The 12489-nt window shown below is 38.9% G+C and overlaps 1 long non-coding RNA gene across 1 annotated transcript in view; it reads right to left on the bottom strand.

Moving 5' to 3' along the window:
* Positions 1-310: 310 nt before the first annotated feature.
* The window catches only part of LOC126637042 (uncharacterized), a 13810-nt gene continuing 1631 nt past the window's right edge, over positions 311-12489 (bottom strand). The window contains exons 2-5 of the long non-coding RNA XR_007628172.1: positions 11898-12015; positions 11735-11790; positions 11254-11381; positions 311-505 (exon numbers count right to left, since the gene is read on the bottom strand). This is a non-coding gene — a long non-coding RNA (uncharacterized LOC126637042). The remainder of the gene's footprint in view (positions 506-11253; positions 11382-11734; positions 11791-11897; positions 12016-12489) is intronic.

Here is a 12489-nt window from a genome sequence, read left to right as displayed (position 1 = left end):
ACACTGTGGAGTTACACTGCATTTATTATTTTGTCAAGTATTTAACACACTGGGAATTGACTCTGCTGCATATTTCAAATCCAAGAAGGCATGATAATAGCGGATTTAAATAAGAAGATACTTGGCAATGGTAAGTGATATTTTTATAGCAAATTATTTAGGCATCATGCAGTCAGCTCTTTTTACATGTCATCATGTATTATTTTCAACTGTTTTAATTTCAGAATCTGAAAGAGAAGAATAAACAGATAAGAGGTATTTCACAAACTAATTTTTTTCTGTCTATTCACTATCACTGTTTTGTCTTTAAAATTTGAAGTAAATAATTATTGTTGAGTGATCAGCATTATGAATTAGACAGAGATGCTCTAAAGGGACGTACCTTAATTTAAGACACTGTTATTTTGCTGTATAGTATTTCTCCTATTCATATAAAAGCCTGCAGAGTGGACCAGAGACTTTTGTATGTTGAACTCTTTCTTCAGTTTTTAAGGCCTCTATAAACCTGCAATATTATAAGAGGCAGAAAAGAAATAAAATCATAAATCAAATGATTCATTACTCAGAAAAATTTGAAATCTACAAAAATATCTCACAGGCAATTAAACTTTATAAATAAGAGAAATAATTAATTTAAAAACCAGATGGAAAGGACAGAATATGGGATATTTAACTTTTTTTTTAGCTTTTGCTAAGGACTTTTTTTTTTTTTTCAGAATTTTCTCTAACCATTCCCTCCTCAATTCCACTGTCCTGTGTAACTGAAGGCTATATTCTTTGAATACTTTATTTTTCTTCAAGGAAGAATGTAGAAAAATGCATTTTTCCATGAGAACTAGACAGGGGTATTATGTAATCCTCTGAAACCGCATTTCCAAACCATTTTAAAATTAAACGTTAATATGATTATCTACCACAGTTCCAAAGCACAGATCCAAGCAAGACGTTCAAATGTAGCATTTACTCAAATCTCTGTATGAACTAGCCTATACAGGAAATCAGTAAATTGCTTCTGAGTCTCAGCCTCAAAGGGGACATGTATTTGTTTAGTCACATACTATAAATAACATCTGTAGACCTGAAACCCTGCCAGCGTTATTAATGCAGTGTTCACTTAATAGTATCCTTTATTATGCGCCCCATTAGCAACTGATTCAAACAGTATGAGCCCACAGGAAAAGCACAGGCTGGTACAGCACACAGATCCTGGTGATCTACTGTCCACAGTGCCGGGGTAACCTCGTTTGGTGGAGCCGAGCCCCGAGCAGAGCACACAGATCCTGGTGAGCAATCCCTTGGGAGAGGCTTTGGAGCACCCCTTGCTGCTCCTCTGCGGGGGGATTGCTGTCAGGTGGGAGGTGGGCACAAAACACTCCCCTCTCCCCTCACTGTGCCAGCCTGTGCCTGGGAATGGATGACATAAAGCTGTGGGGCTGTCAAATTTCCTTTAATTTATGCCGAAGGACTGACCTGGCAGCAGACAGCTCTTCATCACTTTTACAGCTCTTAGAGAGCTATTAGAGAGCACAACTGATGTGATCTCCTGCTTTATTTGCTTACTGCTGTTATAATATTTATGCTGTCTCTATTACAGTATGGTACATACTATACACTCTAAAATAACTTGCATGCCTTATCACATGGAATAAACTTTTTGTGAATAGATTCTGCACAATATGAAATGGGTTGCTGTAGGATATCATTAGTTGACACCAGCAAATTATTACTGTTTTGTTGAGTAGCTGTTAATTGTTTTGTTCAATGTCTCATTAAAAAAAAGCTCCAAATATTAATGATCTTTTAATATTTTTCATCAGAGAAATCGTCATTCCACACATCCAAGAAAGACGGTGATGGCCTTAACCCTCTTTCTTTGATGAGGACGAGGATTCAGAAGCCAGGGAAAGTGAACCTGTCTAAGGTTAAACAAGCAGGTCATCACCAGAGCTGGAAGGAGATTTCCAGACTCAATACAGTGTTAGTGAAAAAGGAGCTGGGGCAGATTGCTACTGCTTTATAGTGAGTGGTGTTCATTAGATGTGGTTGGTAAGGTTCAGTTATAAGTAGTTTATGTCTTTGCCCGAGATTAATGCCGAGCCTAAACTGATATTGCCAAAGTCTTAATATTTTTCTGCTGCCAATTTTGTGCATTTAGGATCTTTTCTTTTAGCCAGAAATAGGGGATAACCCCTCAACTTTAAAACTTTTGTTCTTGTATGCAACTCCCAAAGGTCATGGTACTCTTGTATGCTTATTTGAATCAAGTCTTAAAAGATTCGTTCCATAAATAAAAAGATCAAAATTTACAATCAGTTTAAAAGGTGTTGAAGAAAAAGGGAAAGAACCAGAAAAAGAAATTCTGGGTTATGTTGGTGGTTGTATGGTTTTCTTGGAACGTGATTTCAGACACTTGGGACCTAAATTCCAGAAGAGGCTGTTTCTTCTGGGAAATCCAAACGGAGAAAAGAATATAGCATTAGTTGCTATGGAGAGATTATTAGATATTATCTGGAGAGATTATTAGATATTCTCTGGATCAAAATTGAGCATAAATAAGGAAAGGACACAGGAAAATTTGACATCCCTGAGCACATGTCTCTTCCAGGGTCAGGATCATTCAGTGACTGCCCTCAGCACCAAGCCTGGTGTAGTAGGTGACAGTGTGGGAGCCCCAGGATGCTGTTTCACACCAGCACATATCCAGACAGCCTTTCCAGAGAGTCTGGTCACAAGACAGCCCTGTGTCTGGAGGCAGAATCTGTCCCACAATCCAGTTGTGGATCTGCTCTTGTCCCCTCTGTCAGCTGCAAAATACCTGTGACCTGAGTTATACCAATTTCTTATTAATTAATCCCTTCCACTCCCTAAAGCTATGAAGCTTAATTGTCTACCATCTGGTAGCCCTGGACTAGGGATGCTGTGGTCTTTAGCGTTATTTTTCAAATGCCTAAACTGAGGTCATCACAAAAACTGTGCCATAACAACAATAGTCAAGCTCTTTTGAACAAACACAGAAACAAAGACAAATGAGGACATGGTGTTGTTTAAAAGAAATGGTAACTAAGCTGTGTAACAATCTGTCTGACAGTACAGCAAATTTTCAAGATTGGTGTAATAATGTCTTTACATTCAGATCTGGTGCTTATTTTAAAAGATAAGCTTTAGCTGGAGCACAAGTTATTGCCATCAGTACAGGAATTACAGGCTAATTTTTTCTCATTGACAGGTCAATTATACTAGCTAACTAGAACAACTTCTCCTGGACTTGAAAGCTGTGATTCTGTAGAAAAGTCAAAACCCAAGATCAGGAATCCTCAGCTGAAATCTTTCAGCCACTACCTCGAAATTACTTAACATTTAGATACTTCTCTGAAGGTGTAGGCTCATTTCAAAACACATAAGAAAAGTTTTCTCCCAAAGACACTAGATCCTAGACTGTTTAGGATGATACAGCTTTCCCCAGCACCATCTGTAACACCTATGACAAAGATATCATCAGATCTCACGAAGCACCAGAAACACTGTGTTCTGTGCCTTACCAGGAACCTATTTATGTGACAGATTATAGTGCTTCCCTCATGGGAAACCTGTAAAATAACCTAGACTCATCTTGCTGTCAACAATAATGCTATGGGGAATATACATTATGACTAAAGTTAGTGTTAAAACCTACAGTATTGCCAAGAACAAGAGAGCTGCCCTTGGAGCTTATACTGTTATCTTCAACACCACAAACAAAACCCACCTTCTCAGCTTCATTCTGATTGTCACAGTCTTAGAGATAAGGTGCAGCAGCAGGAATGTGAAGGGTCCTCAAGACTTTTTTAGTGCAGACTTAAGCAGCAGCCTGTGTTAAGTAGCTTTGCCTCTGCCAAGCTCCAGGAATGACAAATACTCGGAAGCAGCTACTGCTTAAGCCTTGTGCTTGAAATGACAACTGTACAAATGTGGTAAAGTCATCTTATTCAGACACAGATATTCAAGAGAAAAAGTTGAGTAATTCACCACCAATCTCTGACAATGTTAATTGAAAAAAATCCCGAACCCCAAAACCCCCAAAACAATACCCCAAACCAAAAACTCTGCTATACCTCTCCTCAAAAAAACCCACAAACAGCAAAACCCAAACCAAAAACCCCAGCAACCCAGACAGGACCATGCATGCTCTCTGTGAAATCCTAAAGCACATCAAGCCCCCAGTTTCAGTGAGCCTCAAATCAGGTTGCTGTAGGAAGTGCTGCCTGTACCAGAGTGTGGCGTATGGAGCAAATTCTGCCACTGGTTCTCATGTGGACTGAATATATTCACTTTTTCAGTACTTTCATTCATTCATATCTGACTGTTCAAAAGTAAAGAAGACAGTAGCAACAAAGAGAGAATCCAACATGGACTCACAATAAAAGATTAAAAAAGAGAGGTTTAAATACACCTTTTAACTGAACTAATGAAAATACAGAGAAAATATTCATATAATTTTTTAAGGTAGAGTAAATTCAGTTTTCTTTCACCCTTTACATTTTTTCCTTATAAATCATAGCTTTGGCTATTGATAATTCTCCTTTCATTCAGTGTAAAGGGCCCCTTATGTCTGCCTACAGTTTAGGGGACTATAAATCAAAGGGAATGCTAAGTCAGATGAAAAAGGAACATTATGTGACTAAAAAAGTGGGGAGAAGAGGTAAAGTCATAACTTTTTAAAATATTGGTTTTAAATTAGAACGACACCATACAGGGGAGCTCACATAATGCTTTTGCTACTCTGGTGCTGCAGTAAGCTATAAACTGGTTATTGGTCAACTATTTAAAAGCAAAAAAGAATGACCTTTCCTTCAGTGCCAGTTATTTAGCAACTCCATAGCTGACACAGATTATCTCTAGTGTGTATCTAAGCCCAGCATAATCTCTTACTCTGCATACCCACTACTAAAATATTAAACTAACTGTACAGCCCACAACATTTAGTTAAAAGGGTACCATTCTTGCCTTGCCTCCTACACCACACCATGGCTACAGCCAACACACTTTATACTCATAGTGCTGTAATTTTTCAATCAAACACTCTTAACACAATCACTTATGGGAATCGCTTGGGCTACTTTTTCTGTAAACAAAGCACTGCATGCACACAGTAACATATCCTTCATGGAGTTCCAGGATATGTTCTCAAGATGAGTCAAAAATACTTTTTGATGGGTGTACACTTAGTATTAGACCATCTTCCATGGAATTATATAAGCAATATTTTACAGTTTGTCTCTAGGGCACTGCAACAAGTCAGGTTAGTAACCACGCAGAGTGGGAGTTCACATCCTGCAACACAAATGTTTTTGGCAAGACGAGGTCTAGGAACTTTTATTAACTCACAGGAAGGCAGTTCACTGGAAAACAGTCTAAGAGGCTGCAGAGCTGGATGCCATCATGAAAGAGTCAGGTAATAAAGTTCACAAAAGGAAGTGATCTGAAGAAAAAGGAGGAGTTCCAAACATATGAAAGCAGCATGAGGCTGGAAGGAGGGGCAGAAGAAGAAAAGATGAAAGTATGTAGAAGATAGAGGATGACATCAGTACAGAGATCAATGAGAAAAGGATTCTACAGAGAAGTGAAGATCAGGATATTTTTCCTAGTACAAGAACTGAACAAATCTTATAGGAATCAAATTTAAAACAATTACAAGGAAGTACATTTATATGTAACACATGAAACTCATTGCATCTGGATACTCTTGAAATCAAAAGTTTAATGGGAGCCAGAAATGGATAAATTACAGTTACATTACACAGGATTCATTTCATCTGTAGAAATAATAAAACAAAAAAAATAAAATCCTTGTGCTTCCTTGCAAAAGCTGGGTACTAAGTAATGAAAGGAATTAGAAAGACTTTACCTAATTTGACATAATGCAATACTTATCCATTATCAGACAGCTGTTGCTTTTGCTAAAACAAAACTATCCAACCATAATGTAAAAAACTCCAATAATTTTGCAACAGCATAGAAAACCTCAGGATGCCAGTCTACTCTTACCTAGAAGGTACTCCAAAGAAACTCTACCTGAAAGCAAACTGTCTCCTGATTTTTCCTATTTATTTTGTTTTTAACAAGGTAATCCTGTTGAAGCAACTGCAGTCAGCCATTGCTGGAGAAGGATACTGGTTTAACTGGGTTTATGGAGTGACTCAACATGCCATGTTGCTGTGTTTTCACAGATGGAGGGGCAGAGTGAAAGGCATGAAACCCAAAGCAGAGATGACTAATCCAGTCCTGGCTTAGAAGCAATGAGGGGATGGATTGGCCTGAGCAACATAACTCTTGTCTGAAATATGCCAAAATGTGACAATTGTGATGGTGTCTAAGGGAAACGTAATTTATCAGTTTGCTGAACAACCTAAGGACAAGACAAAAACTAGAACACTCCAAACTATTGGCTTTCTTTCCTATTAACACAGGCAGTATTTGGAGTTGGGTGGAAATCAGGACTAAGTTCCATCATTACTTAGATCTGCTTTGCCCAGTACTAATGTTCTGTTTAAATTTATATGCTCCTTTTTGGAAAAGGTTATCACCAGTAGCAACGGGCAAAATATTTAGTAGTGAATAGTCTACATATTTGTCCTAGAGAATCCAAATCTTTGGATATGGAAAATAATTTGGAGAAAAGAGGGAACAGCTCCCGTTTCTGCCGTGGTTCCAGACACATCCTGATTTTAGTCACACAAAATAGAAGAATTGCCATAACTATTAAATTTAGTGGCTTCTCTTTTTTCTTTACCCACCTCCAATACACACTAACTCAAGATATCAGTAAAGTTACTCCATTTTATGGTAGCTGGGACCCTATTCCACAGCAGCAGTATCACTCTACCTGTGAATTTGTACTGTTTGGCTTTTATTCTGAAGCAAGAATTGCTGGCCCTTCTGCATGCTATTCCCTTTATCTGCAGATAAATATTTTCATCAACTCACCTCTTGGGGTGAAACCCCTGTCCAAGTGAAACCAACGACAAAACAGCTAACTTCAAGGTGCTCATGATTTCTGGGACCTTCTTGTTCCACACATTACTTATGCTTGAGGTTTTAAGCATTTCCATTTATTTGTTTGAACCTCTGTATTGTACTGCATTCTTCTTCTCCTGTTCCTCACCGGAGAAGGCACTGAAGAAACCCAGCTGATTTTCCTTATATTACCTATTATCTCACAAACCTTTATCAATGCAGCTCCTTTCTGCAAAGGAGAGTCCACATAATTAATACAAAATTCCAGCTTCTGATCAGTGTTCATTGCCCTTTGCCTGGTACAATACCTTTGAGCTAAATAATGAAGATTGACCACAGTATCCAACATCAAAGCATACCATTAGTGCAACAAGACAAGCACAATAGAGGTTCTCTCTCCCTTTTTCCTTATGGCTTCCAAAAACCTGGTTTTCTGTTCACCACTGGGCACCAAACAATTACTGTACAGAGAAGATGGAAAAAACTGCAAAAGGTTAGAGTGAAACAACATGAAAAAACAGCCCCTCCTTGTGATATTTATGTTTCTGCTGCTGGCCCTGGCAGGAGTCCAGATTTGGAATGAACAAAACTCCCAGTGGCTTAGGGACTACATTATTCAGCCCGTAGTCAGGAAATGCAAAAGTATGTGACAATGGGAAGAAATAAAGCAAGCTTTCCAATGCTTTTGAGCTTCCAGCTCAATCAGTTTGGATCAAAACTCAGGGGCTGTTGAGATTTTGTGTGAATGAGTTCTCTATTGCTAAACAAAAACATGTGTGTGTTACAGTGAAAGACAGTGAAGTGGTAAACAGTATGTGGCTTTGCTCCCTTGTTGATATCTCATTTTTACTGTACTAGCACTACAAACCCCCATTTTATGTACAAGGCCTTATGTTCTTTCTATTCAAATACAGTGAAAAACTCTTTCCCAAAATGCAGAGCTAGCTCCCTATTTCTCCTCCTCTCCAGCAAAGTTACCTGATAACTGCTGATCACTCCTCATTGCCAATGTAAGAGCTGAGTAATGTTCTCTGTTATTTGTTAAAATAAATAAAAACTATGTCCTTTACAAAACATATCCTTTGGAGAACTAGCGTCCTAAAAACTTAGTTATTAGGAAAATAATGTCAAATTCTCTTCATTAACATTTAAAATACAGAATACCCACAATATTATTATCAAGGACAGAGTGCTCCAGGTTTCCCATAGACACTGTACAGAGCAGAGATTTCACCTTCCCTATTTTTCCCAGTATGGAAATCATTCCCACAGGGCAGATGCTTGTCCTCACAGTCCATGGTTTATCTAAAAGCCACAGGGTCACTAAAGCAAGAGATCCTATCAGTGCAATATTTTAGACCTATTTTATAATTCCTCTCTCTCCTTTGCAAGTTTAGTGACAGAGCAATAAAACCAGGACCTTCAAACCACGGAACACACAGGGTAGCAGGTGTCTAAGCACTCTCATGTTGAGCATTTCCATGACCAGACACGGATGGGTTTATGTTTACGTTTTCCTGAAAAGAATAGGGTTTATGGTTTGTTAGGACATTCTGAAGAGGCCTCACTATTTCAATAAACTAAAATTAAATGTTTTAGATACAATTTTTTCTTATATGAAATATTTTAATTTACGCACTCTTATCACACAAAATTAGTTCTCTGCAGCAAGATTGTCGGTGTGAGCAGAACTGAGGGTGCACAAGTGGGGACTGACACTGATCTCGTGTGACCAATAAAAAGCAGCTAAGCATGCCTAGGATGTGGTAGAAAAGGTGAGCTGCCTGCTCCCCAACTGATGGTGGATGCAGTTCAAGCAGTGTTTTGTGGAGGGAATCACCACAATACTAGAATAGACTGTGAACCATTTACTCTGCAGCAAATGGAAGGTGTAACTGAGGCAATTTGGATTCTGTGGTATAGTTCTCATTTCCTGCATGTTCTATGGAAAAAAACCCAATAATTTTCTGAGTTCTTGATCAGTTTGGAAAACAACATTGTAGTCTAGCCCATAAAGGGGAAAGTATTTAAGAACTGGTAAGTTAAAGGGACTGTGTCACTTCATGGTGAGCAATACAGGGGCTTGGGATCACTTTTTGCTCCTGGAGCAGAAGTGGTCCATGAAACTCTTACTAGCTTAACGTTAAAATATCTGCTAAAAAGTATGAAAAACCTGTTTGCCATCTCAGCCTCCAGCAGAAAATCCTGCACTTGATTAGCACAGATTCTGGCTGTCGCCCCAGCTCCCCTCAGGTGGGTTTAACACGCCTGAACCCCATCAATCCCAGGACAGGGGAGCGATGGGTAAATGCAAATGACATAAACTCCTTAAATGGTCTTGCCACCTCTGAGTAGCTGGGAGTCTGCTGGAAACAGTTTCCCCAATACTGCATCCCATTGCTTTTGTTTATCTAGCCTTGCTGACATTTTCTTCAATTAGGAAACAATAGCTCCGTTCCAATGCACTGAGCAGAATTACTGAAACTGAGTCACGTGGCACCAGGAGAGTGTGTTTTCAATTATTCACTCTGTCTTTTTTTGCCAGGCCTATGAAGAGGAACAGCCTTCTGCAGGAGTCAGGTTTGTCTGCCTCGCTGTTGTAAGTTCCTCCTTTTGAATTTTTCTTTTACAATTAGGTATTTTTAATATTTTTTTTTTAAACAGTAAATTGAAGTCTACAGGAATTTCTTTATGTTTATTATAAAAATTCCAAATCTTTAGCTCATCTTGTTGCCTGGAAAGCCTAGACATCTGCAATAGTTCAGTGCTAATAATACTGCTCAGTAGTGAATCTGACGAAGATCACAAGATCTAGACTAAAATAGAATGCAAGATCTAGTTTAAAAGAGGATGCTGTTAGCACTTAGTAATGTAAATCTCATCTTGTTCTTGCTAGTAAAGAAAGGTTCTGTCTTTCCTACTGTCTGGTTAACAGCAGAGCATTCACATTCAATCTGGGAGCTACACCAAATTATTTGCATCTTGTAAATGCTCGGTTTAATATCCAACCCAAAAATTTGAACCAAATGGGCACAGCTCAAATCATGTATTTTGTTTGCAGAAGGCAGACTGAGTTCGGGCTTTTTAGACTTAAAGCTGGAAAAATAAAGCTTTGGGAAAAAAAAAATGAAACAGAGAAGGAACATTTGGTTTGCATTACAAACCACAGACAGCTTCCATCAGGCGAGCTGGAGGTATAAGAATGGCAAAAGAAAATGACAAGCAGTGAGTGCACTGGGGGAGAAGATGAATGGTTTAGAGAATTGACTGTGAAGTAATTGTCCATGCCATCAATACCTTGAATTAAATTTGGTGGAAGATGGCAATGAATCATAAAGCTTCTGTGACACTTGTGGTGTTGTTTTCTCCGTAAAATAACATTTTTTGATATTTTTATCGGAAAACTTATAGACTATGTTTTTGGTAGCTCCTATATTTCTGTCACTTATGCAACCCTGAATCAGCAGCTCTGGAGAGGATATTGCCTTAGTTAGGACTTGTGATCAAATACTTACAGCAAGAGCAAGTATTTAGCTGGAGGTCTTCAGGTCTACTGGGTTTGTTTTCACCTCAGCCACTGGCTCACTGTGAGATTAGGTAAGTCATTCAGGGTCAAACTTGGTCTTTGAGTGGATGGTGCTGGGATGGGGGTGGGGAAGGAAGAAACAGCTGATGAAGCAGGGCAGCAGAGTTCTCTCTGCATAAGGTAAATTCCTCAGGAGCATGCCAGGGGGCTGGGATAGCAGGATGCACTTAGAGCAATGTTTACTTGACTGTTTCAACAGGTGCTTGTGTGTGTTCCCTGCATCCCAGATGCTTAGCACAGCCAGAGAAGCACCTCTTGGAGCATTTAGTAGTGATGGCAGCATTCCCTTCCTAAGCTCAGCAGCTTCAGGCAGAGCAAGAAAGGGCTCATGCATATCTCCATCCTTCATCCTAGCATGTCAGTCTCCAGAGAGCTGCAGTTTGACCATTAAGATATCAAGTCTTCTGCTTATCCACATGCTTAATAGCTCTTTTTTAAATTCTTCCTCTTTGGGAGAGTAAGAGTGCAGCTGATGTTCGTACAATATTGAAATCCTTGAATGAAAAGTGCTATTTCTTCTAATTTCCCCCCATAGGTAAGATTGTTTAGGTCTGAATGTGCAACTCAGGTTCATTTCTGACATTTTTGTTGCTACTGTCTAATAGCAATTGTCAGAACACAGAAGGAGCACTGATTCCTGTTGCAGATTTTCAAGTGATACACATTCCACTCACCTCCAACAAGTAGCTCTGTTGCTTCCTGCCCAGGCACTGAGAGTAGAGACTTGCAGAAGTTCCCCTCATCCTAGACATCCTATTGCTTCTTCAGCTCCATATTCTGGTCTAGATTGCATTTTTACCTTCTTTCAGACATACAGGAAATGCAACATCATAGGCTTAAATTAGCTTCCTAATACACTGGAGATGCTAACAGGGATTTCTGAGTTCAAAAATTGCAATTGAGTTCATGTATATTATAGTAGACTGAATTGTCTTTTTAAAAGACACAAACAAGATCTTCAAACCTTGAGAGTTTTTATATATTCATAGTGATAGTGTCAGGCAGTTTTTAGCTAAAGTAATCAACAAAGAAGCATACCAAAAAATTGCAAACATTTGATACTAAATTAAACAACCACCTACTACTTAGTTCTCAAAATTATTGTTCTAATGTAATTCATAGCACTTTTCATCTCTGTACTTCAAATTAAATTACCACACAGAGGCTCTGACAAGCAGGTTCTCTCCATAGCGCAGGAACGGAGACGAATCCTAGAGAAATAAGACCCCGTGTCAGCTACAAAGTCCATGTGTTAAAACCGAGCTCCATCTATGTCATGTTTTTCCCCATCCCCTCTGGCCTCTGTGTCCTTACTCACAGGCAAGGATTGTCCTTTTATTCAGCGTGTGCTCTGCGTCACAGGAAGGGAGTGTGGCTGTGCTGTTGGGCAGTCCCCCATCACAGCAATCTTGTCATTCATAAGAAGAGAGGCTACTCTGAAAGGAAGAGAAAAAGTAAAATTAACTATCAAATACACCGGAAAGGACTGCCCAAATAAATTTCCTTCTCCCTGGGGCCTCCTTGCTGCCCCTGGAAAAGCCATGCACAATTTTTTTTTTTATTTTTACAAATTCAAACAAACTGAGATTCATGTTGAACTGTGGATTTCTTCAGCAATGCCATATAGTTCCTTCAGACATGGCATAGTGCTTATCATCTGTTTTTGTTTTTTCCCGTTTCTTTATATGAGAAAGAAAAAATAAAAACCAAGAAAAATAATCCTGCAGATTTATTATAATGCTGACTTGGATTTATTATATGAATCTGGCTTGGTCTGAGTTTGCAGGCCTGTGTTTATGGTTGTGGCTGTAAGGAGCCTTTAGAAAATTTTCCTTCTTCCATTTCTGTATCACTAGTGGCATTTCAGGTGCAAAGTGCATATGTACCTACTTAATTCTGCATAGAAGCAG

This window comes from Myiozetetes cayanensis, unplaced genomic scaffold (assembly GCF_022539395.1).
Source record: "Myiozetetes cayanensis isolate MyiCay16 unplaced genomic scaffold, myiCay2020 scf14, whole genome shotgun sequence".
NCBI lineage: Eukaryota > Metazoa > Chordata > Aves > Passeriformes > Tyrannidae > Myiozetetes > Myiozetetes cayanensis.
Note: the sequence above shows the minus strand (reverse complement) of the source record. Positions and strands in the feature narration are given on the sequence as shown.